Source organism: Salmo salar, chromosome ssa10 (assembly GCF_905237065.1).
Source record: "Salmo salar chromosome ssa10, Ssal_v3.1, whole genome shotgun sequence".
Taxonomy (NCBI): Eukaryota; Metazoa; Chordata; class Actinopteri; order Salmoniformes; family Salmonidae; genus Salmo; species Salmo salar.
In genome coordinates, this window is record NC_059451.1 from 99354663 (window position 1) to 99381558 (window position 26896).

Consider the following 26896-nt stretch of genomic DNA (forward strand, 5'->3'; position numbering starts at 1 on the left):
TCTGAACAGAACGCGCTTACAGCTGCACACATCGTGTATGAGCCAAACTAATGGCAAAAGTTCCGCTAGTAAAGACTGAGTATTTTGTATATGAATGCTGTATAAAACTAGATGGTAACTTTGCAAGTGAAGTTGGTTGGGCAAGCTAAGCTCTTTTAAACGTTTGTGATGGTGAAGAGAATTCTTTAAAAATATCATTCTTTATAAAATCAATTAAAATAGTTAAATGAATCTAAATTATGCGTTTAGATAAATCTGATATAAGTGAAAAGTTTCATGTGGTTGGGATCATCATTAAATTGTAAGGATGTGATAATCTGGGGTCAGTAGTTATGTGGTTAAGTAGTTGTGGTCAAATGTTGTTTGGATATGATTGGTAGATAATGCGGTCAGAAGTTGTGTGGTCAGAAGTTGTGCGGTTGCGGTCCAGAGGACATGTGGTTGAGGTATGTAATTTGGTTATTGTTCTAAAGTTGTGCGGTTGGGTCGATTAAGTGGTTGCTGTCAGGGTTGTTGCAGTTGTGGTATATAATTGTGTGGTTGTGGATACTAGATGTGGTCAAGAAGTCGTGCAGTTGAGGTCAAGTTGTGGTGGGTAGTTACTGTATGTGGTTCGAGCTAGTTGTGGTCAGTGGTAGTTTTGGATATGGTCAGTAGTTAAATGTGTGATCAGAAGTTGTGTGGTTGTGGTATATAATTGTGTGGTTGTCACTAGATATGAGTGAAAGCTGGTTGTGTAGTTGCTGTCAGAAGATGTGTAGAAGATGTGTAGTTGTGGTATGTAATAGTGTTAGTGGCCAAAGCGCTGTTTGGGAGGATTGAAAAACATTCTGCGCACAGCATATGAATAGCAGAGAAGTAAACAAACATCCCATACCCTCTAACTTTTGTCTAACATGTCAAAAATATTATAAAATAATTACAATTTAATAAGGGAAATAAGTATTTGAGCCCCTCTGCAAAACATGACTTAGTACTTGGTGGCAAAACCCTTGTTGGCAATCACAGAGGTCAGACGCTTCTTGTAGTTGGCCACCAGGATTGCACACATCTCAGGAAGGGATTTTGTCCCACTCCTCTTTACCAGATCTTCTCCCAAGTCATTAAGGTTTTAGAGGCTGACGTTTGGCTCGAGACCTTCAGCTCCTCCACAGATGTTCTGGATTGTAAGGTCTGGAGACTGGCTAGGCCACTCCAGGACAATGGTCTTCTTCTTGAGCCCTTCTTTGTTGCCTTGGCCATGTTTTTGGGTCATTGTTGTGCTGGAATACCCATCCACGACCCATTTTCTTAATTCCCCTGGATGAGGGAAGGAGGTTCTCACCCAAGATTTGACGGTACATGGCCCAAATCCATCGTCCCTTTGATGCAGTGAAGTTGTCCTGTCCCATTAGCAGAAGAAATCACCCAAAGCATAATATAACACCTCTGTTTGCCGGTGGAGATGGTATTCTTGGGGTCATAGGCAGCATTCCTCCTCCTTCAAACACGAGAGTTGAGTTGATGTCAAAGAGCTCCATTTTGGTCTCATCTGACCACAACACTTTTACCAGTTGTCCTCTGAGTAATTCAGATGTTCATTGTAAACTTCAGCAGACTGGGGATATGTATTCTTAGGTAGGGGGACCTACGTGCTGCAGGATTTCAGTCCTTCATGACATAGTGTGTTACCAATTGTTTTCTTGGTGACTATGGTCCCCAGCTGCTATGGATCGTGACAAAGATCCCTCCGTGGTTCTGCCAAACGATTCTCACCGTTCTCATGATCATTGCAACTTCACGAGGTGAGATCTTGCATGGAGCCCCAGGCCGAGGGATATTGACAGTTCTTTTGTGTTTCTTCCATTTAAGAATAATACGCACCAAATGTTGTCACCTTCTCACCAAGCTGCTTGGCGTTGGTCTTGTAGCCCATTCCAGCCTTGTGTAGATCTACAATCTTGTCCCTGACATCCTTGGAAAGCTCTTTGGTCTTGGCCATGGTGGAGAGTTTGGAATCTGATTGATTGATTTGCTTTGCAATGAGTCTTTTTTTTACAGGTAACAAGCTGGTTTGAGAGAACTCCCTTTAGGTGTGCTCTAATCTCAGCTAGTTACCTATATAAAACACCTGGCAACCAAAAAATCTTTCTGATTGAGAGGGGGTCAAATACTTATTTCCCTCATTAAAATGCTAATCAATTTATAACATTTCTGGCATGCGTTTTCTGGATATTGTTGTTGTTATTCTGTCTCTCACTGTTCAAAATAAACCTACCATTAAAATTATAGACTGATCCTTTTTTTTTAGTCAGTGGGCAAACGTACAAAATCAGCGGGGGATCAAATACTTTTTTTTCCCCACTGTACACAAAGTGACTATTGCCTTTAAACAGCAGCTTGGAAGAATTCAAGAAAGAATCATGTGCGCTTTAGAAGCTTCTGATACTAATTGACATCATTTGGAGTCAATTGGAGGTGTACCTGTGGATGTATTTCAGGAGCCTACCTTCAAACTCAGTGCCTCTTTGCTTGACATCATGGGAAAATCAAAAGTCCGCCAAGACCCCAGAAAAGAAATTGTAGACCTCCTGAAGTCTGGTTCATCCTTGGGAGCAATTTCCAAATGCCTGAAGGTCCCACATTCATCTGTACAAACAATAGTATGCAAGGCTTATAAAACACAGCCGGGACCACACAGCCCCGTCAATACCCCGCTCAGGAAGGACCGTTCTGTCTCTGGGATAGACGTACTTTGAGTGCGAAAAGTGCAAATCAATCCCAGAACAACAGGATAGGACAGCAGCAGAAGATAGCGAGGAAACAGGTACAAAAGTATCTGTATCCATATTAAAACATGTCCTAACCTGAAAGGCCCCATAACTAAGGAAAAAGCCACTGCTCCAAAACCGCCGTAAAAAAGCCAGACCTACGGTTTGCAACTGCACATGGGGACAAAGATCGTACTTTTTGGAGAAAATGTCACTCTGGTCTGATGAAACAAAAATAGAACTGTTTGGACATAATGACCATCGTTATGTTTGGAGTAAAAAGGGGGAGGCCCGCAAGCCGAGTACACCATCCCAACCCCGTGAAGCACGGGGGGTGGCAGCATCATGTTGTGGGGGTGCATTGCTGCAAGATGGACTGGTACACTTCACAAAATAGATGGCATCATGAGGAGGAAAGTTTATGTGGATATATTGAAGCAACATCTCAAGACATCAGTGGAAGTTAAAGCGAGGGTGTAACTAGGGTGGTATGAAGGGGACAGCGCGCATGTAAAGTGCTCATATTTCTTTTAATGGCAGCACTTAAACAAAAATAACGAAAACGACAGCCAACAGTTCCGTCAGGTACATGAACAACACGGAAAACAACTACCTTTAAAGGAAAAACAGGCTGCCCTAAGTATGGCTTCCAATCAGAAACAACCCGAAAGACACTGCCTCTGATTGGAAACCATGCCACAATAGAACACTTGAAAACCAACACATGAAATAGATAACTAGAACAAACCCACATAGGAAACAGAAAACCCAAAATACATACAAAGCCAAGCCCCCTGCCCTTCTGACCATTCTACTATGACAAGTGACCTCTTTCACTGGTCAGGACGTGACATACAGTACATAAATGGGTCTTCCAAATGGACAATGACCCCAAGCATACATCAAAGTTGGGGCAAAATGGCTTAAGGACAACAAAGGTCAAAAGGTATTGGAGAGGCCATCACAAAGCCCTGACCTCAGCCTATAGAAAATGTGTCAGAGCAGAACTGAAAAAAAGTGTGTGCGAAGCAAGAGAGATGGAATTACACCAGCTCTGTCAGGAGGGAATGGGAATAAAATTCACCTAACTTATTGTGGGAAGCTTGTGGAACCAACCTGAATGTTTGACCCAAGTTAAACAATTTAAAAGGCAATGCTACCAAATACTAATTGAATGTATGTAAACTTGTGACTCACTGGGAATGTGATGAAAGAAAGAAAAATACGGAAATAAGTCATTCTCTCTACTATTATTCTGACATTTTCACATTCTTAAAATAAAGTGATGATACTAACTGACCTAAGACAGGGCATTTTTACTAGGATTAAATCTCAGAATGTTATATTTATTTTTCTTGGACCTCATGTAGGTATTTATTTCTGTATCTTATTGCTGTAGTTGTGAGTGATCAAGTGACTGAAAGTCAATTTATTTTGACAATGTAAATGAAAATGTCAATGGCGTCTGTGACTCCCGACCTGTGGTGTGACAGCAAGACAAGGCTATTGGCCTGAAACCTGTGCTTTTAATCATGCTGTGTGGATGAATGTTTGCTTCCCAGCAGGAATTACTCCAAAAGTAGCGCTATTCTAGAATGACTCTTTAGCCATTACTAATGTAAATGGTACTTAGCCTAACATTAAATATGTAAAATAATTTACCATCCAGCACAAGAGTACAAAATGTCACTTCTAGTGTTTAGTGTTATTTTGATCCCAAATTGGCAATGAAATTTGAATAATCTGATTATAATCCCATTACAGGTAATCCATTACTATTCTCAGCTCAGAAGACCCAAGTAAGGACCTCCAGCCCTCTCGGAAATGGAGAAGCTTGCCACGTGCAGGCTCTACCTCATCCCCCAGGGTCTCCGTCATCATGCTGGGCTCAACTGTGTTCACAACAGATCCCCGTCAATCTGCTCCCTCTCGAAGGCTGGCAGTACTGGTCCAAGTTGAGAGCAAGTCGCAGGCAGGAACACACCTGGCTGCCACACTCAGTCCCGTGAATTTAGGGCACCTCTGCTAAGGAGCAGAAGAGTGGGTGCCATGAGCCGCCAGAGTAGGACTGGGTGTTCTCCAATGATGGAGAAAGGGGTGGAAGTTTGTGTCACAGCTATTTGTAAATGTTGTGGTTTAGGGAGGTAGAGGTGGGGGTCTTGCTGCTTTTCTCTATGAAGTGGCTCGGTTGTCTCAAAGTCAAGGTGCTGGTAGAGGTAGATTTCATCACCCTGGTTCTTCAGGCTCATGTAGATTGGCTTCACCTCCATGTATTGGTGACCCTTTTCAATCAACTGTTGCTTATTCAAAATGGTGATATCTGAAGAGGCAGACTAGGTTTCGTTATTTTGAACAATTATATCTATCAATGCCAATTAGGATATTTATAATGCTACAACATCTCTAAAAGGAATAGTGAGGTCACAAAAATCTATGTTCTGTTAGCACAATACAGGAGTCCCACAGTGGTTTGTACCTGGTCCCCTCCATTTTACATTTCTGATTTCTCAAATGCAGGAGGCGTGCAGCATCCTGCATCAATTCTTGCTTCATTGATAGTGTATGTTGACTATGTGGCAAACTAAATTTCTCTAAAACTGAGAAAACCAGTTTAATTCCTGCCTCTTCAACTGTGCCACGCTCACCAAACAGGCATAAGAAGTCTCCCTTGTACATTTATATTGGAAATCAGAACAAAATTAAAGGGACTGAGTACAAATTCCTGTGTGACTCCTCTGGGTCTGCTAACCAGTGTGGTGTTGTGCTGATCCACACTTAGTAAATTGTCAACCACTATAAACACGTTCTAAGGTGAGGTATGTGGTCGCCACCAAAGGGAGGTGTAATGTGACAATACTTTTTCATGCAGAGTGCTGCGGTGTACCTTGAAGATGAAAAGGGTTCTGAGGCCAGTTCATCGATCTGCCCCCCCAATGTAGCACAGAAGCGTCCTCGAACTGGCCCTAGGCCAGGTCCCTCCATCCCTCTGCCAGTTTGGGTTCGCACCTCCCTTCATATACATAGAGCAGCACTCCAGAGGAGTGTGTCTGGAGAGAGGAAATCCTGCATAACAACAACACATAATGAATAAACTAGAATAGATGGAAAGGTTCACATATTTTCTGGAAAATGCAAAGTTCTCACTATTTGTGGTAAAAGGCTATATGACAAACACATATTTGAAGGTCACCATACAAATTACCTACTGTAACATTCAGAGCAGGTTTCAGTAATGATAAATCCGATTTCTTGAAAAATAATGCAATCATGAATACCCTTTGCTGCTGAAAACCCAATTAAGAACTGCTCCTCGCAGAGTGCGTGTGATTGTCAGTGTGTCCAGCCTATGACCTGATAGCCCGCGGCAGGGGCGAGTGGCATTATTGGTTGGATGATGACCTGGCAGTGGGTTGGACTCGAAAATAGCCTGAAGACTGATTGGTGGTCCTGGGTGATTGCCAAAAGACCCATTTTGCAATGGTGACTAAGCAGAGTGTTTGAAGAAGAGGTTGTAGATTCACCTCATAACTGTGCAACTCACCTTCTAGTCCTATCATTTCGGGATTATGTAAAGAAGCCTACAGTGGAGATTCGACAAGGTAGGGACAGGACTTTCCCATGTTTGCTCTCAAACACTGCTCTCTGCTGGCAGAGCAGAGTGGACCATGATGTGCTGGAAAGTTGGGGTGGGGTATTAAAAACATAAACGCTGAACCACATAAGAGCTGCAATAATTTCAGCGGTAATAATACATGACATGTTGAAAAACGCAAGCTGTCTGTTTAAACGACTAGCACACAGCTCAGACACCCATACATACCACAAAAGACATGCCACCAAGAGGTCTCTTCCCAGTACCCAAGTCCAAGAACAGACTATGGGAGGCACACAATCTTCCATGAAACCATGACTGTATGGAACTCAATTCCCACATAGGGTAACTAATGAAAGAAATAGAATCAGAAAAATAAAATAAAAGATAAAAATACACATTGAACAGCGGGGGCCATTGAAGCAACACAAACATAGGCACAGAACACATGCATAAACACACATGATAACATACGCACCATACACACACGTACACATGGATTTTGTGTTGTAGATATGTGGTAGTGGGTATGGGCCTGAGCTTAATTTTGTAATGAATGTATTGTAATGTTTTTTAAAATTGTGTAACTGGCTACCCATTTTCCCCGGACCCCAGGAACAGTAGCTGCTGCCAAGACAGCAAGCTAATTAAGTCTCAATAAATACAAATACAAGTACAAAATACATGACTGAGTGAGTGGAGAGATTCTTTCATATACTCTCATAAGAAAAGGCTTTTGCAAATCAGAACACTTGAAAAATACTGATTGGTCGATAAAAGACAGGCTTCTTTTCAAAAGTTTACAAACCTACAGCGCGGTACTACAATACAGTCCATTTTTAGAGCGATAAAGTATTAAGAGACATTCATTATTTGAACCTCTAACCACTGTGCTAAAAATAGCTTCAGGCAGTTGATAATATCACTAGGTATCAAAGGAAAGAAATCCCACTCACTGTGCTTGAGCTGACACTGTCCAGTTCCTGTTGTCCAGAGAAAGCCCACCGTCACATTGATGATCTTTGGAAGAATCTGAATTTTTCAGCAAACTCTCCAAGATTGTATTCTTGACGTCCCCAGTGTAGTTTGCTAGTGTCCATGTTCTGTTTTGCAGGTTGGAGAAGTGGAATGTTCGGAAGGTTGGCAAATGATTAAACAACAACTTTCCCAGCCCCATTCCTTGTAACCTTTGAAATTTTAAATACCTATGTAGCCCTACATAACAAGATAAACAACACACTCCAGCATTCCTTTGTCAATCATTAATGGTATCTACAACGCACACAGTGCCTTCAGAAAATATTCATTCCCCTTGGCTTATTCCCCATTTTGTTGTGTTTCATACAGATTCAAAATTGATTAAATATATTTATTTTCTCAACCATCCTACACGAAAATATATTCCATATTCTATATTACATAATGAAAAAGTGAAAATATGGTTTTTGAAACATTTTTAAAAAATAATATATATACCGTATATCTCATTTACATAGTATTTCACCCTACTTTGGGCTTGCCTTTACTGACGATTATAGCTGTCTTTCAGGTAAGTCTCAAGAGCTTTCCACACCTAGATTGTGCAACATTTGCCTATTATTCTTTTCAAAAATTCTTCCAGCTCTGTCCAAATTGGTTATTGATCATTTGCTAGACTTATTGTTTTCAGGTCTTGCCACAGATTTCAAGTAGAATTTTAAGTCAAAACTGTAACGCTAAAGCCCACTCAGGAACATTCACTGTCTTCTTGGTAAGCAACTCCAATTTAACAGATTGGCACTATGTTTGTTGTTGCCCCACTGCTGAAAGGTAATTAATCTTCAGTGTCACGGTGGAAAGCAGACTAGACCAAGGTTTCTATTGAGGTTTTGCATGTGCTTGAAAACCATTCGATTAATTTTTAACTGAATAACTCCCCCAGTCCTTCTACGATTACAAGCATACCTTAACATGATACAGCCACCACTACACTTGAACGCATATGGAGAGTGGTACTCCAATAATATGTTGTATTACTAAAGTGCCTTGTTGCCGACAGGATGCACGTTTTGGAAATACTTTTAGTCTGTACAGGCTTCCTTCTTTTCACTCTGTCAATTAAAGTTTAGTATTGTGGAGTAACTATAATGTTGTTGATCCATCTTCCAGTTTTCTCATATCACAGCCATTAAACTCCGTTTCTGTTTTAAAGTCACCATTGACCTAATGGTGAAATCTCTGGCGGTTTCCTTCCTCTCCGACAACTGAGTTAGGAAGGACGCCTGTATCTTTAGTATTTTTGGGTGGTGATACACCATCAAAGTGTAATTAATAACCCACCATACTCAAAGGGATATTTAAAGTCCTAACTTTTGTTTTTGCCCATCTAACAATGGTGCCCTTCTTTGCCCAGGCATTGTACAACCTCTCTGGTCTTTGTAGTTGAATCTGTTTTTGAAATTCACTACCAAATAGTCTGGGTAGCCATTTGAATAGCTGTTCAAGGTCTTATGGCTTGGGGGTAGAAGCTGTTAAGAAGCCTTTTGGACCTAGGCTTTGGCACTCCCTGTTTATTTTTGCCATGTGGTAGCTGAGGGAGCAGTCTATGACTAGGGTGGCTCAGGAGAAGGTCCTGGATGGCAGGAAGCTTGGCTGTGATGTACTGGGCCATTCGCACTACTGCAATACAGTGCCTTGCTGTAAAGGCGAGCAGTTGCCATACCAGGCAGTGATGCAGCCAAGTCAGGATGTTCTCGATGGTGCAGCTCATAGAACTTTTGAGGATCTGAGGACCCATGCCAAATCTTTTCAGTCTCCTGAAGGGGAATAGGCTTTGTTGTGCCCTCTTCCGACTGTCTTGGTGTGTTTGGACCATGATAGTTTTGTTGGTGATGTGGACACAAAGAGACTTGAAGCTCTCAACCTGTTCAACTACAGCCCGTTGATGAGAATGGGGGGCGTGCTCGGACCTCCTTTTCCTGCTGCAGTCCACAATCATCTCCTTTTGTCTTGATCACGTTGAGGAGAGGTTGTTATCCTGGCAGCACCTGCGCCCAGGTCTTTGACCTTTGCCTAGTCTGAGGTCTGAACACTCTGGAGCAGGTTTTCATCAGGATCTCTATCTTTGCTCCATTTATCTTTCCCTTGATCCTGACTAGTCTCCCAGTCCCTGCCGGCTGAAAAACAACCCATGCTTCACCGTAGGAGATGGTGCCAGATTTCCTCCAGACGTGGCGGCAGCATTCCGAGGCCAAAGAGTTCAATCTTGGTTTCATCAGACCAAGAGAAACTTGTTTCTCATGGTCTGGAGTTCTTTAGGAGTGCCTTTTGACAAACTCCAAGCAGGCTGTCGCAGGCCTTTTACAAAAGTGTCTTCCATCTGGCCACTCTATCATAATGGCCTGGGTGTGTTGGAGTGCTGCAGAGATTGTTGCCCTTCTGGAAGGTTCTCCCATCTCCACAGAGGAACTCTGGGCTCTGTCAGAGTGGCTCGGGTTTCTTGGTCACCTCCCTGACCAAAGCCCTTCTCCCCTGATTGCTCAATTACCGCCGCTGAAGGCTCTGGGCTGCAGACCGCCGCTGAAGACTCTGGGCTGCACGGCCCGTCTCAGGAGGCTCCCGGGCTGGGGAGGCGTCTCAGGCTCCCGGACTGGGAGGCGACGCTGGAGGCTCCGGACTGGGGAGAGCGTCGCTGGAGGCTCGGACTTGGGAGTGTTGGAGGCTCGGACTGGGTGCGCAGAGCAGGCACAGGGTATACTGGGCCGTGGGCGCACTGGAGGTCTGGGGCTTAGGGCTGGCACCCCGTCCTTGTGAATGTTTATTTTAGCCCAGCAAGGGTGGAGTAGCTGGCACAGGACAGAACTGGTTTGTGCTGGTGAGCGAAGTACCGTGCGCGAGGCTGAAGCGCCTTGCGGATAACCTGGGCGAAGGGCGCACTGGAACCAGGAACGCTGAGCTGGCACACTTCTTACTGGCTGACAGCCAACTCTATGCACGCAACATGAGGCTTGCACGGCGCCTTTTGGGCTGGTCACTGGCAACACAGTAGCATCACACACGCATATAACACGAATAACTTTCAGGTCACTGCTCCCCACGGTAAGCAGAAGTTGGCTCAGGTCTCAACCCCGACTTCGCCAATCTCCCAGCGGGCCCCCCCCAAAGATTTTTGCCGCCTGCCTCTCGGGCTTCGTTGTTGCCGTGCTTGTTCCTCCATGAGCACTCGCCATTTCCGCTTTCGCCTCTATCTCCTCTTGCCAGACGGTAACAGCCCTTCCCAGGCACCTTGTCAGGGTCCTGCCCCATCCAGGATTTCCTCCCAGGTCCAGTCCTCCTGACCACGCTGCTTGGTCCTTTGGTGGGTGGGTAGTTCTGTTATTAATGTCGTAGAGGGGACCAAAACAGCAACTAGTAAGTATTCATTATATTTATTTAACAATAAAAACACTAGAACAAAGAAACAAACCCGAAAATAAACAGTTCCGTCAGATACTTGAATACAAAACAGAAAAATAACTACCCACAAAACTTTAGGTGGGACAAGGCTGCCTAAGTATGATTCTGATCAGACAACAACAGACAGCTGCCACTCAGATTAGGAACCATACTCGACCCAACACAAAGAAATACAAAACATAGAATGCCCACCCACACCCTGACCTAACAAAACAGAGAAATAAACCGTCTCTCAGGTCAGGGCGTAACAAACCAAACCATGAGAACCGAAATTATTTGTCGGTGGAAGCTCCGAGACAGGATTGTGTCAGAGACAGATCTGTGGAAGGGTATTAAAAAAACCTGCGACATTGAAGGTCCCCAAGAACACAGTGGCCTCCATCATTCTTTAAATGAAGAAGTTTGGAACCATAGTTACCTAGAGCTGGCCGCCCGGCCAAACTGAGCAAACGGGGTAGCAGAGGCTGGTGGGGAGGTGACCAAAAACCAGAGGTCACTCTGACAGGCTCCAGAGGTTCCTCTGTATGGAGATGGGAGAACCTTCAGAGAAGGGCAACAATCTCTGCAACACCCCACCAATCAGGCCTTTATGGTAGAGTGGCCCAGACGGAAGCCACTCCTTGTTAAAGGCACATGACAGCCGCTTGGAGTTTGCCAGAAGGCACCTAATAACTCTCAGACCATGAAAACTAAGTTTCTGGTCTGATGGAAACTAAGATTGAACTCTTTGGCTGCTGGAATGCCAAGCGTCACATCTGGAGGAAGCCTGGCACCACCCCTATGGTGGGGCACTATGGATGTTTTTCGCGTGGCGGGGACTGGGAGACTAGCAGTCAGGATCGAGGAAAGATGAGCGAACAAAGTACAGAGGATCGCGGTAAACCCTGCCAGTGTGTTCAGGACCTCCAGACTGGGGCCAAGGTTCCCTTTTCAACAGGACAACGACATGAGCCAGAGCCCAGACATGAACCCGATCTAACATCTCTGGAGAGATCTGAAAATAGCTGCACAGCTGACACTGAAAAGTGGGAGAAACTCCCCAAATACAGGTGTGCCAAGCATAGCGTCATACCCAAGAAAACTTGAGGCTGTAATCGCGTGGCGTGCTTTAACATATTACTGAGTAAAGGTTCTGGAATACTTATGTAAATGTAATATTTCAGGGTTTAAGTCATGCAGTATGAAGGAGATTGAGGTAGTTTTGCTGGCCCAATGACTGAAGTCTACAGTGCAGCTGTCCCAGGTAGCAGCTTTGTTAGCATTGGCTTGCCAAACTACCTCTAACTTCCTTTGCTACTGCACGCAGAGCCATAAAAATGTTATCCACAAGTTCATCTGACTCTGGGTGATAGAAACTGCCCAATCTCACAGTAACACTTCAGCCCCCCATCTCAATCTCATAACCTGGCTCACTGGACATAGCGTACCTGTTCATCACAAGCTACAGCCCATAGAACAAACAGATGTGAACCCAAAGACTGTCATATAAAAGTGTCTGGAAAAATAAGCCACAATAAGACACCAGAGGAAAGGTCACCCTCTACTGGCCTCTCTCTAACACCACATCCAGAATCTGATCTCTCATCCGAGACTGACCAATCCCTAACTCATCCCAGCAGCAGTGGGATGCAAGGTGAAATATGTTTGCCTAGTTTATTGTTGTTGTGTATCTTCTCAAGTATTAATTGACATGTTTTTCTGTGAGATTTTCTCCCGATCGTTGATTGAAGTGTGCAGATGCCCTAATTTCCCATTATGCTGTTTGCTAAGTGCAATATAATGTTTTGGCATATCTTCAGGGGTCATTGAATTATAGAGGTGGTTTTACAATGAGTCTTTCTTTATAATTAGCTTAATAATGGTTTTGACTGAATCACAGTTTCCTCTGCCTCTGTGTAGTAACAAACTACTGAATAAAATGCAAAGAGACTGAATAATTTTGGTGCCCTGACAGATGCCACAACTGCTGAGCTACCGCGTCTTCATGGAAGATCTATTTTTATTGCAAATGCCACGATTCCATGTCAGGCATATTGAATGTTGAGTTAAGCGAGGCTGAATCAATCTGAGCATTTTAAAGTCAGTTGAAAGTGAGCTGGAGTGTGGATGGCTGGAACTCATGTGGAGAGCTGACTTGCCTCTCTCTGCGTAAGTAGCCTGGAAAAATACCTCTTGTCTGTGTGGCATATGCTCCCGCCAAGTGGACATGAATGAACTCCCATTCGATTAAGATCGCTTCCCATTTTGCTCAGTTCTAATAGATTTTTCTGGATTGTAAATTGAAAACAAACTTACCCAGGCTGATGTGTATTTGTGTGGGGATATTTTGTGATTTGTCTAGTACGCTGCTCTCGTACCGCCAAACAAGTTCTGACTGAAAACATTACATGAAATGTTGATTGGCCCAGGCAGGAGCTATGACATATTAACCAAACCAAAATGTTATCCCTCCAACATAGAGACGCGACAGTTGTCACTTTATTTAATTAATTCTAATTTATTTGGGTAACAGACATATGACAACAAAATGTACAATGTGAACCACGAAAATATAACTTCAAAGGATATGAATTTAAACGGTTGTTTGTTTGGTCCTCAAGTTTAGTAAGGAAATCACTTACATATAATGATTATAAAGGAAAGTCAAAATTACAAAGAACCTAAATACATTCATTTACATTGACATCCTAGAAAGTGGCACTCATACACTGCACTTTTCCCAACAAAAATCGACTGCTTATTAATTTCACATTTCGACCTTTAGAAAAACAATCTATTGATTGCACGACAGCAATCACTCAAATAAATACAACTCGACCAAACAGCACTTAGAAGTGCACTGGAATGGCTCTTAGAACCAACCTTCCCAAAGAAGTTTATAACATACTGCTTTTGTGATTTATCTTTTCCAGGAGCTATTCACAGACAAATAACTTTGTATAAAACATGCTCCCGGTCGTTGCAATTTGTTTAATGTCCTTGGGATTTTAAAGAATAACACGACCTCTGAGTGATTGTAACTGGGATGGTAGGAGACGGTATCATGGTTTTCCTTATAACCTGGGGCACAATCATTTGAAGAGTCGAACATATGATTAGGTTGGTTACCCACTGGACTACAAAGGCAACAACAACCTCCCGAACTCGTACTCTTACGTTAGTCGTTTGAGAACTGGTTGGAGTTTCATTCGAACTCAGTTTTCAACCATCTCCCAAATTCTTGTTAACTAATCGGTTTGGCGAGTCGGGTTAGGGATCTACTTTGTAGATGATATGACGAACAAATTTTTCCAGTCAATTGTTTGACAGACAGATTTATTTCACTTCTGATCCACTATGTATGATAGTGAATCTATAAGTTTACATACACTAAGTTTGACTGTCGCTTTAAACAGCTTTATGAATTCAAAGAAAATTAGTGTCATCTTAGCTTCTGATAGGGGGCTAGATTTACATAATTTGTTCCAATTCGGTGTACCTGTGGATTGTATTTCACCCTTCTTCAAACTCAGTGTCTCTTGCTTGACATCAGGAGAAATCAAAAGAAATCAGCCAGGACCTCTAGAAAAAATTGTAGACCTCCCCAAGTCTGGTTCAGTATCCTTTTTGGGAGCAATTTCAGGCAAAAATAACCACGTTCATCTGTACAAATAATAGTACTTTGAAGAGTAAATCCATGGGAGACCACCCATACCCTGGAAGGAGAGAACTCGTTCTTGTCTCCTAGAGATTAACACTTCAAAACAGCAAGTGCAAATTAAATCCCAAGGAACAAGACCTTGTGAAGATGATGGAGAAAATAGGCAAAAGTATCTGTATCCACGTAAAACGGGTCTATATTCGAACAATAACCTGAATGGCCGAAGTGCAAGAAGTTACTTTTAGCTCCCAAAACCGCCTGAAAAAGACATGGTTTTCCGGGGTTTTGCAACTGCACATGGGGACAAAGATCCTGCACTTTTGGAAGAAGTATCCTTTGGTCTGATAAAACAGAAAATAGAACTGTTTGGCCATCAAGAGGTTTGGAGGCGGCTTTACAAGCAGAGGGAATGATCATCCCAAACCGTGACAACAGGAAACATCGTTGTGGGTGCTTTGTTTTACTGAAGGAGGATTGGTGCTATAAAATTAGATATCTTAAAGCAAAATATCAAGACATCAATTGTTAAGCTGACTTAGAAAAAATGGGTTCTTCCCAATGGACGAAAAGTGAACTTCGAGTTGTGGCGAAATTATTTTGCTAAGGCACAAAGTTCGTATTGGAGGACATAATATTGTCATTCTATAGATAGCATAGTTGGCAGAACTGAAAAAGCATGTCTCATGCGAAAAAGAGCCTAAACCTCTCAGTTGCAAACAGATCTGTCCGAGGAGAGATGGACTCAAAACCAACTTATTGTGGAGAAATGCAGTTGGCTACCGAGAACGTTTTAATCCCAAGAAAGAAATTTGGAAGGGCAATGCTACCAAATACTAATTGAGTGTATGTAAACTTTAATCTGTCCAACTGATATGTAAAAGCTGAAATTTTCTCAACTATTGTTCTGACGGTTCAGCATTCTTAAAACTAACTAAATAGTGGACCCCTCGAAAAGCTAATGTAAGATAAATAAAACAAAACAGCAAAAATCTCTAATTCAATTATTTCTTCAAACATACAACTATTATGCACACCATTTTAAAGATAATCCCGTTAATCCAACCACATTGTCCGATTTTCAAAAAGGCTTTACGTCGGAAAGCATAACATTAGATTATGTTAGGACATCAACTCACAAGAAAACCACAGCCATTTTCCAAGCAAGAGGCATCACAAAAACCAGAAATACAGGTAGAATTAATCACTAACCTTTGATGATCTTCATCAGATGACACTCCCAGGACTCAATTGTTAGCACAATACATGCTGATGTTTTGTTCTAAAGTTCATTATTTATATCCAAAAACCACATTTTACACATTGGTCGCGTGATGTTCGTAGAAAATGTTGCCTCCCAAAACTTCCGATGAATGAGCACATCAATTTACAAAAATACTCATCATAAACGTTGATAAACTTTACAACAGTTATTGAAAGAATTATAGATACACTTCCTTAATGCAACCGCTGCTTCAGACGATTTCCAAAATAGCTTTACGGTAAAAAAGCACATTGTTCAATATTATTCTGAGTACAGAGCTCGAGCCGTCAAAGCTAAGCTATACAGTTAGCCATGTGTTCTAGAGTCAATTAAACTCAGAAATAGTATTATAAATCTTCACTTACAGTGGGGGGGAAAAGTATTTGATCCTTCCTGCTGATTTTGTACGTTTGCAAACTGATAAAGAAAGGATCAGTCTATAATTTTAATGGTATGTTTATTTGAACAGTGACAGACAGAATAACAACAAAATATCCAGAAAAATGGCATTCAAAAATGTTATAAATTGATTTGCATTTAATGAGGGAAATAGTATTTGACCCCCCTCTCAATCAGAAAGATTTCTGGCTCCCAGGTGTTTTTTATACAGGTAATGAGCTGAGATTAGGAGCACACTCTTAAAGGGATGCGCCCTAATCACAGCTTGTTACCTGTAAAAAAGACACCTGTCCACAGAAGCAATCGAATGAATCAGATTCCAAACTCTCCACACCATGGCCAAGACCAAAGAGCTCTCAAGGATGTCAGGGACAAGATTGTGAGACCTGCCAAGGCATTGGAATGGGCTACAAGACCATCGCTACAGCTTGGTGAAAGGTGACAACATTTGGTGCGATTATTCGCAAATGGAAGAAACACAAAAGAACTGCCGATATCCCTCCATAGCAAGATCTCACCCTCGTGGGGGTTGCAATGATCATGAGAACGGTGTGAGGAATCAGCCCAGAACTACACGGGAGGATCTTGTCAATGATCTCAAGGGCAGCTGGGACCATACGATCACCAAGAAAACAATTGGTAACACATAAGCTGTGAAGGGACCGAAATCCTGCAGCGCCCTTGGAAGGTCCCCCTGCTCAAGACAATACATATACATGCCCGTCTGAAGTTTGCCAATGAACATCTGAATGATTCAGAGGGACAACTGGGTGAAGGTGTTGTGGTGTACAGATGAGACCAAAATGGAGCTCTTTGGCATTAACTCAACTCGCCAAGTGTTTGGAGTGGAGGAGGGAATGCTGCCCTCGACCCCAAGAACTCCATCTCCACCATCCAACATGGAGGTGGAAACATTATGCTCTTTGGGGTTGTTTTTCCGCCTAAGGGGACAGGACAACTTCACCGCATCAAGGGACGAGTGGGCGGGTCCATGTACCGTCAAATCTTGGGTGAAAACATCCTTCCCTCAGCCAGGGCATTGAAAATGGGTCGTGGATGGGTATTCCAGCATGACAATGACCCAAAACACACGCGCACAAGGCAACAAAGGAGTGGCTCAAGAAGAAGCACATTAAGGTCCTGGAGTGGCCTAGCCAGTCTCCAGACCTTAATTCACATAGAAAATCTGTGGAGGAGGCAGCTGTCGAGTTGCCAAACGTCAGCCTCCGAAACCTTAATGACTTGGAGAAGATCTGCAAGAGGAGTGGGGAAAAAAATCCTCCTGAGTATTGCAAAGGTGGCTAACTAACAAGAAATCGTCTGACCTCTGTGGATTGCCAACAAGGGTTTGCCACAAGTTACTAAGTCATGTTTTTTAGAGAGGGGTCAAAGACTTATTTCCCTCATTAAAATGCAAATCATTTTATAACATTTTTGACATGCGTTTTTCTGGATTTTTTGTTGTTATTCTGTTCCTCACTATTCAAATAAACCTAACGATTAAAATTATAGGACTGATCTTTTTCTTTGTAAGTGGGCAAATGCTACAAAATCAGCAGGGGATCAAAATATCTTTTTCCCCACTATACCTTTGCTGATCTTCGTCGGAATGCACTCCCCAGTTATCCCACTTCCACAAGAAATCGTTATTTTTGTTCGATAAACTCCATATTTATGTCCAAATACCTCACACTTTGTTAACAAGGGCTTCAGATCACTATCCAAAGGCAAAATGCGCGAGCGCAATCCAGAGACGAAAAGTCAAAATGTTCCATTACCGGTCCGTAGAACAACATGTCAAACGATGTTTACAATCAATCCTTAGGGTCTTTTAACATAAATATTCGATAATATTCCAACCGGACAATAAGCGTATTCATCGGATTTGGGCTACAGTGTCTTCTAGACCCCTCCTGTCTCAGCCTCCAGTATTTATGTGCAGTAGTTTATGTGTCGGGGCTAGGTTCAGTCTGTTGCATCTGGAGTATTTCTCTTGTCTTATCCGGTGTCCTGTGTGTATTTAAATATGCTCTCTCTAATTCTCTCTTTCTCTCTCTTTTCTGTCTTTCTCTCGGAGGACCTGAGCCCTAGACAGCCTCAGGACTACCTCAGGTATGATGACTCCTTGCTGTCCCAGTCTACTGGCGGCTGCTGCCATAGTCTTCAACTGTTCTGCCTGCGCGCTATGGAACCCTGACCTGTTCACCGGACGTGCTTGTTGCAACCTCGACAACTACTATGATTATTATTATTTGACCATGCTGGTCATTTATGAACATTTTAACATTTTAACATCTTGACTATGTTCTGTTATAATATCCACCCTGCACAGCCAGAAAGAGGACTCGGCCACCCCTCATAGCCTGGTTCCTCTCTGAGGTTTCTTCCTAGGTTTTTGGCCTTTCAGGGAGTTTTTCCTAGGGAGTTTTTTTCCTAGCCACCGTGTCTTTCTACATGCTTTGCTTGCTGTTTGGGGGTTTTAGGGCTGGGTTTCTGTGCAGGTTGTACCTTTTGAGAATATCAGCTGATGTACGATGGGCTGTATAAATAAATTTGATTTGATGATTACAGGAGGAAAAAGAAGGAGTGGCGTGCCTGCATTGCTCGCTCAGTAAACAACTCCTTGGCTCAGGCAGTCCACTGATTGACTGGGCTCATTCTCTCGCCCATGGTAACAATAGAAGCATGCAAAACAAGGTTCTAAAGACTGTTGACATCTAGTGGAAGCCTTAGGAAGTGCAATATGACCCCACAGACACTGTAGTTTGGATAGGGATTAGAGTAGAAAAACTAGCAACCCTCAGATTTCCCACTTCCCTGGTTGGATTTTTCTCAGGTTTTTGCCTGCCATATGAGTTCTGTTATACTCACAGACATCATTCAAACAGTTTTAGATACTTCAGGAGTGTTTTCTATCCAAATCTACTAATAATAGTGCAAATATTTGACTCTGGGCCCGAGTAGCAGGCAGTTTACTTTGGGCACGCTTTTCATCCGAACGTGAAAATACTGCCCCGGTCCCTAACAGGTTTGTGTAAAATAAAGTGGTGATCCTAACTGACATGAGACAGAGATGGGAATTTTTACTAGGATTACATGTCAGGAATTCGTGAAAAACTGAGTTTAAATGTATTTGGCTAAGGTGTATAGCAAACTTGAGACTTCAACTGTATGTAGGGACATGGGGGGACATTCAGCATATACCTGATAACATTATTTGCATGACCTGCATTTTTCATTTCCAGTTGTTTTGATAGCCCAATATGCCAAGGCAGAGCAGGCATAATAAAAATGACACTGAATCAAGGTTGAGACAAGCTTATATAAACATTTACATTTGTTAAAATTTTACAAATAATTTTAACAGCAATCAGGAATCACCAGAAAGGGATTGATCTAGCGGAATACAAACCCAAGATATGTTACACTTGTATTTGATTCAATCTTCTTTGCCTTCGCACAGTTTACCTTTATCTTGTCAGCCCTAAGCAAACTAAGTTTTGTTCCAAACGAAATTGATTCTGTTTTTCCCAAATGTAGCGACAATTTGTTGTCAGTCAACCAATGTCTAACAGAATGCAATTTCTTACCCAGGGTCTCTTCTATGTAAGCCATATCCTTCCCCTGATACCAGTAAGGCTGAGTCATCAGCATAAAGCAGGACTTTGCACTTTACTGTATCTGTATTGGCGACATGACATGGCAATTTCGATATTTATATTGTGTGTGTGTGTGTGTGTGTGTTTGGGGGGATTCACTTAGTTAAGACATACACTGAGTGTACAAAACAGTAGGAACACCTGCTATTTCCATGACAGACTGACCAGGTGAATCCAGGGGAAAGCTATGATCCCTTATTGATGTCACTTGTTAAATCCAGTCAGTGTACCTGAATGGAAGGAGACAGGATAAAGAAGGATTTTTAAGCCTTGAGATATGGTTTGTATATGTGTGCCATTCAGAAGGTAAACGGACAAGACAAAAGGTTTAAGTGCCTTTGAACGGGGTAAGGTAGTAGGGTCCAGGCACACCGGTTTTGTGTGTTTCAAGAACTGCAACGCTGCTGGGTTTTTCCACGTTCCAACAGTTTCCGTGTGTATCAAGAATGGTTCACCACCGAAGGACATCCAGCCAACTTTTACACAACTGCGGGGAAGCATTGGAGTCAACATGGGCCAGAATCCCTGTGGAACACTTTCGACACCTTGTAAAAGTCCAAAGTGCCCGATGAATTGAGGCTGTTCTGAGGGCAATAGGGGCTACCACTCAATATTAGACTCAGTGTAGATACCATATAGGGGCTGAAAGGAAAATGTCCAGAGGGCACATACTGTTGACCTCAATATAGTAAAGTCATGAGATGATAATCCAGTCCTACTTTTAGAAGTTCCAATGCACAATTTATTTCACAACATAATAATAACATATTATGTTGCAAACCTAATTCACTTCTCAAAATAATATGTTCAACATGACATTAGAAGAAGAAAAGCTCATGTGCAAAGGAAGAGTATTCGTGAAAATATTGATTTGGGGGCTTTGGCAAAAGGAGTGTCACCACACAATTAACATAGCAACAGGAGTTTGCTCTATTATGTGCCTGCTGCATCTGATGCACAAACAGCACTGTTTACAAGGCCTTGGTAACTTCAGATTTCTTGATACATGGCAGTGACGTTTTAACCTGTGGTGTATTATATATTATGCCTTTTGCAAGTATTTGTCGAGAAATATTATTCATATCATTAGTTATGCACAAACTAGAAGAAACTTTAGCTGTATATAGGCTATACTAGTAGAAATTGGCATATGGTTTATTTAAACTGAAAACATGACACCTTATCTGTGCACTGTTCCCTGGGTATAGAAGTGCGTCACAAACAAATATCCATAATCAAGCTAATCTCAGAGCTTCAGGATCATCATTGGATGATCCTCCTTTTTATCATTCAGAACCCATCTCCTCAAAGAGATTAATTCAAAAATAAGCCAGCGAGAACATGTTTTTTTAAACTCATAAGGGGGTTTCCCACACACATATTAAGCCTAGTAATGGACTAAGAAGCACTTTTAATGGCGAATATCCATTGAACAAGCATTTTAGTCTAGGACCAGGCTTAATCTAGTGTCCAGCAAACCAGCCCTAAATTCTGTACAAAATGTAGCACAACTTACTGTTCATGGTGGGCTATTTACTCAAGAACCTCTGAAAATATAACTAACTTTCTTGACCATCAGATTACGTTTTGTTAATTGTAATAAAAAATGTAATCAGATAAATATAATAAAATATTAAACTGCCCATGGCTGAATACTCTGTGCACTAGCAAAGACCACAAGAGCAAAAATAATTCTGAAGGGCATTTGCTGAGACTTAATTTTGACAGCGTAATGGGCTTCTTACGTAGGTTATTATTTCTCTTACGTATATAAGGAGATCAATGTAAGGCGGAGCAATTCAATATCAATGAGAATACAAACACTGACGAGCAAACGAAAGGAGGCAAAACTGCAGGGATTGGTCACAATTGAGTTGAAATAGGGAAACAACTTTCGCGCGCTCGTAAAGCACTTCTCCAGATCAGGACCAGTGGAGAGCTCTAAACTGTGGACGAGAGCGGTAGTTTGTTACAGCGCTGCTGTCCATCCTATGTGGTGCTGAAACGAGCGACTCAGAAATGGAAGTGGATTTGGAAACGAGAAACATTCACGACTTCTATCCACAAAATCCGAATCTAACGAACGAAAAACGTCTTGTAAGTCTAGCTATATTGTCTGTAAACTGTATGCATGAATGCTTATGTACGCGGGTAGCTGTTGGAATTTACATTCGACTACCTCGATAAATGAAGAGTAGACAAATTATGCTATATACAAAATAAAAAAGCACATTGTTCTTGAGAACGTGTGTGTTTAGGTGTTTTAGGTTTGTTGGTCCAAAATGAATATTGACTCAAGGAACTGTAGTAACGCTACACAATGACAAGAGAGCACTTCAAGCTCTGACAGTATATTTTAATTGTGTATTTCCTACTGTTTCCATAGCTTGGGAGCTCTACACGAAGTTCTCAAAAAACTGCAGACCAAAAGAATTAATCCATGGGAAAAGAAATTTGGACAAGTTCCCACTGTAAGATTTTACTCTTTCTCTTGTTCAGAGAAGGTATTACTTTTTTTAAATGGCGATTAATTACCAAATGCAGAATGACAAGACAGTTTTATTTTTATTATGGTCCAGTGTTCTTAATGTAAGTAGTCTTAACTCAGGGCTGTTGTGTAATTCCTCAAACATGTCGTTGGATTCCATAATACATGCGTGGTGTTTCGAAACGATTTACAGGATTGTAAACCTGCAGTATCCTCATTGTTTTCATTAATCTCTTTCAGTGCGACGTGGGGGACCATTGCGCAGTGAGGAAAGGCGCTCGAATCGGCAAAATGTGCGACTGTCCACGGGGAGCGTTCTGCAACTTCTTTCTGTTGAAGTGCTTGTGAATGGAGGTTTATTGGATTCAATCCCCTATCATTGTGTTATTTAAAAGAGGGATAATAATGTAACATATGTCATTATTTTTATGAATATTTTTCAAATACAGGCGGGCTATAATTGTCAATGTTATGGTGGGACCACCAATTAGATAATGGTACATCCTATCGTTTCCTGGAGTTAGATTAAACATTTGTGTCACCTAAGTGTTACTGAGCTCTCTATATTGTGCAATAAAGTGTGTCAGCAACTCTTTCGTAATCAGTATTTTTGGTCTCGGAATTCTCTTTTCTAGTTAAATATTTGTGCAATAGAATGTATTAATAAATGACATGATGAAGCCTCTTATTAAAATGTTAGTTAGGATTAGTAAAATGTGTTAATATGCTGTTCTCTTGATACAAAGATCCTCTTGAGAATTTCAACAACTGTACCTCAAAACCACCGAACTTAAATTTCATGAAACGTTTCTTTTCACAGTATAACAAAAACGTACATGTTAGAGGTGATGAATTAGGGAATTAAGGCGTATTAAAGCAGTCTTCAGCCAGGGTGCAAGCTGGAGAACTAATTTAGTGAAAATTAGTCAGGATCTCACACTTGGTTGGATCTAAAACTGTACTTCAATTACATACTTTAATTATAGTCATGTTTTTCCATAAACTATATTACAAATGTAACTTGTTCCAAACAGTTAAGTAATTCCATCTTCACATAAGTAGGAAAACAAAATATAAAGATGCCAGTTTGATCTCAGAGGAACTGACAGTTTCAAATTTGACTGAATGGGTCAAAGGGAATGTTTGTTCTAATAGACTCAATCAACACTCAAGATCTCTAAAATGTTAAGTCATGTAAATCGCACACCGGACTCACAATGGTGCTGTAGTCGTGAGTGTGTAATACTAGAAGTATAGTGCATTCAGAAAGTATTCAAAAACCTTTACTTTTTCCACATTTCATTACGTTATAGCCTTATTCTAAAATAGATTAAATATTGAATTTGTTTCATCCATCTACACACAATACCCCCATAATACCAAAAACAGGTTTTAGAAATTGGCAAATTTATAAGTATTCAGACCCTTTGCTATGAGACTTGAAATTGAGCTCAGGTACATCCTGTTTCCATTGATCATCCTTGATATTTCTACAACTTGATTGGAGTCCAACTGTGGTAAATTCAAGTGATTGGACGTGATTTGGAAAGGCACACACCTGTCTATATAAGGTCCCACAGTTGACAGTGCATGTCAGAGCAAAAACCAAGCCATGAGGTCGAAGGAATTGTCCGTAGAGCTCCGAGACAGGATTGTGTCAAGGCACAGTAAAGTGTACCAAAAACATTTCTGCAGCATTGAAGGTCCAAGAACACAGTGGCCTCAATCATTCTCAAATGGAATAAGTTTGGAACCACCAACCCTTCCAAGAGCTGGCCGCCCCCGGCCAAACTGAGCAATCAGAGGAGAAGGGGCCTTGGTCGGGGTGGTGAACAAGAACCCAATGGTCATTTACAGAGCTCCAGAGTTCCTGTGGACTGAAGACTAGTCAGGATCGAGGGAAAGTACAGAGATCCTTGATGAAAAACTGTTCCAGAGCGCTCAGGACCTGATTGGGGCGAAGGTTCACCTTCCAACAGGACAACAACCCTAAGCCCACAGCCAAGACAACACAGCAGTGACTTCCAGGACAAGTCCAGGGTTCCAACACCTTCTTAAACATCAAATTCAAGGACTTTTCAAGGGACTTTCCAGGCCCAATTCCTCAAATTCAAGGACCCAACATGGCATAGTTTGAGACACGGATCAAGGTTAATTACTGTTACAACACTGATCATTTTTATAATGAGAACTAGCAGGCTTTACAGAAGCTCACAGACAACAATTAAAAGAGAAAGAGGCTTGAATGTGTGAACACTTCTCAATTGTGCTGTTACAATGATGGCAGACTACGTGGTCTCTTGCCTTCTCTAACACAGCAAAACAATATATTGTTTAAGTTGAGCGATAGAGACTTATTCACGAGTTGAAGAGCTAAGTAACTCCTCGTTTATTTAATTAGCACCAGCTTAACACAAACATGTCGCAGGAGCAAAAACATGACCTTGTTTTTCCATGAACATGACTAAATAAATAGGGAAATAAAAAACACATGGCCATAAATAAAATTATTTGCAACAATAAAAGATTAGATGAAAATCAAAATAAATATAACATTTCTCCAACCATTGTGTTCTGGGGTTGTTAGCCTTTTTGGTTCAATTGCTTTCATTTATTTTTTATTGCTTACTCATTGAGTAGTGTTTTGCCCTTTCTCAAACTGTTAAAACAGTGCCCATCCTTGCTTTTTGCTGCTATGCCCCCTTCATTTGCTTTTCAGGTCATTACATTTTCCGTTGACTAGTGTTTCTATTTCAGCGGCAATAAGAGTGAGGTTGCCTGTGCTCGCCTCTTTGAGTGCAAATTTGTCTGCTGAGGTCTCGAGAGCATTTATGTCATCTGTCAGTCTTCTTTTCTTCCCTTTAAGTTAACCTATTTCATCTATAAGGTCTTTTCTCTTTCTGTTTTTTGCTCATCCATTCTCTCTCCGTCTCTGTTCTTCTTGATGTGTCACATACCTCTGCCTTGCAGATGCCACTGACATAAGCGGGCGGTCTGTCAATGCACACATTATGTATGCCACCCACAGCTCTTATGTGGTCAACTATACATCTCTGTGCTACATATGAATCTTCTTTCAAGTTCTCCACTTCAATCTACTGATTGATGGAGAATCCGCTCCTACTGAGGCTTGCCTGTGTGACAGTAAGAGGAGTGGGAGGGCAAAGTCTCCATAGATTTAATGAGCTCTTTGTCCTTTGACATATACTCATGTAAAAAATGTGTCCAAGCTGTCTTGGACAGGATCAAAGTTGACAAACTCTTGAGTGTTGGGCCTGGACAATGTCATCAATAAAATGTGAGTATTGCCGAATGATGTCATCACAATCTTCTTCCTTCACCCGATGACTATTTACAAGGTAGGTCAGGGCCTTCTTCAGTTTTGCTGTACACAGCATCTTTCCATTTGTGCCTGCCATTTCTCTTGGATCCAAGAAAGAAAAGATGTGAGAACAGAGTACTTCAATGGAAATTTCTCAATGAGTTTGTAAACAGTTGAGCATACACTTCTTGCAAGCGATTTTGAAGTCCAGCAATGCTTTCTGTCCAATTCTCTTCCCTGCGGACAAGTCTCTCACAATTCTTTGAGTAACAAAGCCGAAGTCGACATGTGAGGAGTCGATGTGATTGGATGACTGTCTCACCTCGACATCAATACGTTTTTGAGGGGTCTTCGCTTCTTTCATGAGGTCTGGCTTAATTAATCTGCTCATCAAGCTCTTAAGCAGCTTGAACAAGTCTGTAGAGAGAAATGGCACCATGGGCTTATCGGTTGGTAGCGTGTGAGGAATGGTGTCACTTCTTTGCTCACTGACAAGATGAAATTCAGTTTTGCTGTCATGAGAGGGTCCTTAACAGCCTCCTGAATCACCTCAAAGGACTTTGTGCCTGTATTTGAACCTCTCTTCTCTACAGCCTTCACATATGTTGCCATATGGGGTAAAAACTCTAAATCTCTTTCAAGCACGGGCCCATTTTCAACCCACCGTGTCTTGCAAAACTTACGTGGTATTGGGGGAATCTGATGAACCAATGATGTTAAAGTAGTCCTCCCTGCGGGCTGGAGTATCCTTCAGAAGTTGGTACATAGCATGCAGTACACTGTCGACTTTCCACTCTGTCTCTTCCACTCCCTTCCGAAATGCTCCATGTACAATATGGAGACCGTAACGCCAATGTTTATAAGGTGTACATCAAAATCTAGGAGGGACTTCTCAACCTTTAAGTAAAATGACCAATTTACATTTGGTCCATCCATGGAGATCTGAAGCATGTTTTTCTTTGGTAGATCTTCGGTGCTCTTCTCATAGACAGCTTTAAGGTCCAACGCAGTCGGACCCACAAATGCACAAATGTAGAATCCTAAAATCTCGTCACAACTTTGTCCTCATCCCATAAACGGACATGAAAGTCACACTGCTTTGACTGAGTTTTTCTGTTAAGGCTCTCATCAAAGAGAAGTACATAGTCCTCCTCCCCAGCAAACAGTTTTTTAGACAAGTGCTTGAAATCAGGAGCCAAGCCATTGTGTGCACATATAGCTGGACATTGTTGCACCACATGCTGAGGTCTTGGCTATTGCACTGTCTGGGAACATCTGAGAACAGCACACCTAAGGAGTAAAAAAATAATAATAATTTTAAATCAAACAAACACTTATTTCTGTTTCTAGC

General features: G+C 41.8%; 1 pseudogene; it reads left to right on the plus strand.

The window, feature by feature from the left end:
• The first annotated feature begins 383 nt into the window (after positions 1 to 383).
• On the plus strand, positions 384 to 22777 carry LOC123724579 (cocaine- and amphetamine-regulated transcript protein-like; annotated as a pseudogene).
• Positions 22778 to 26896: the final 4119 nt, after the last annotated feature.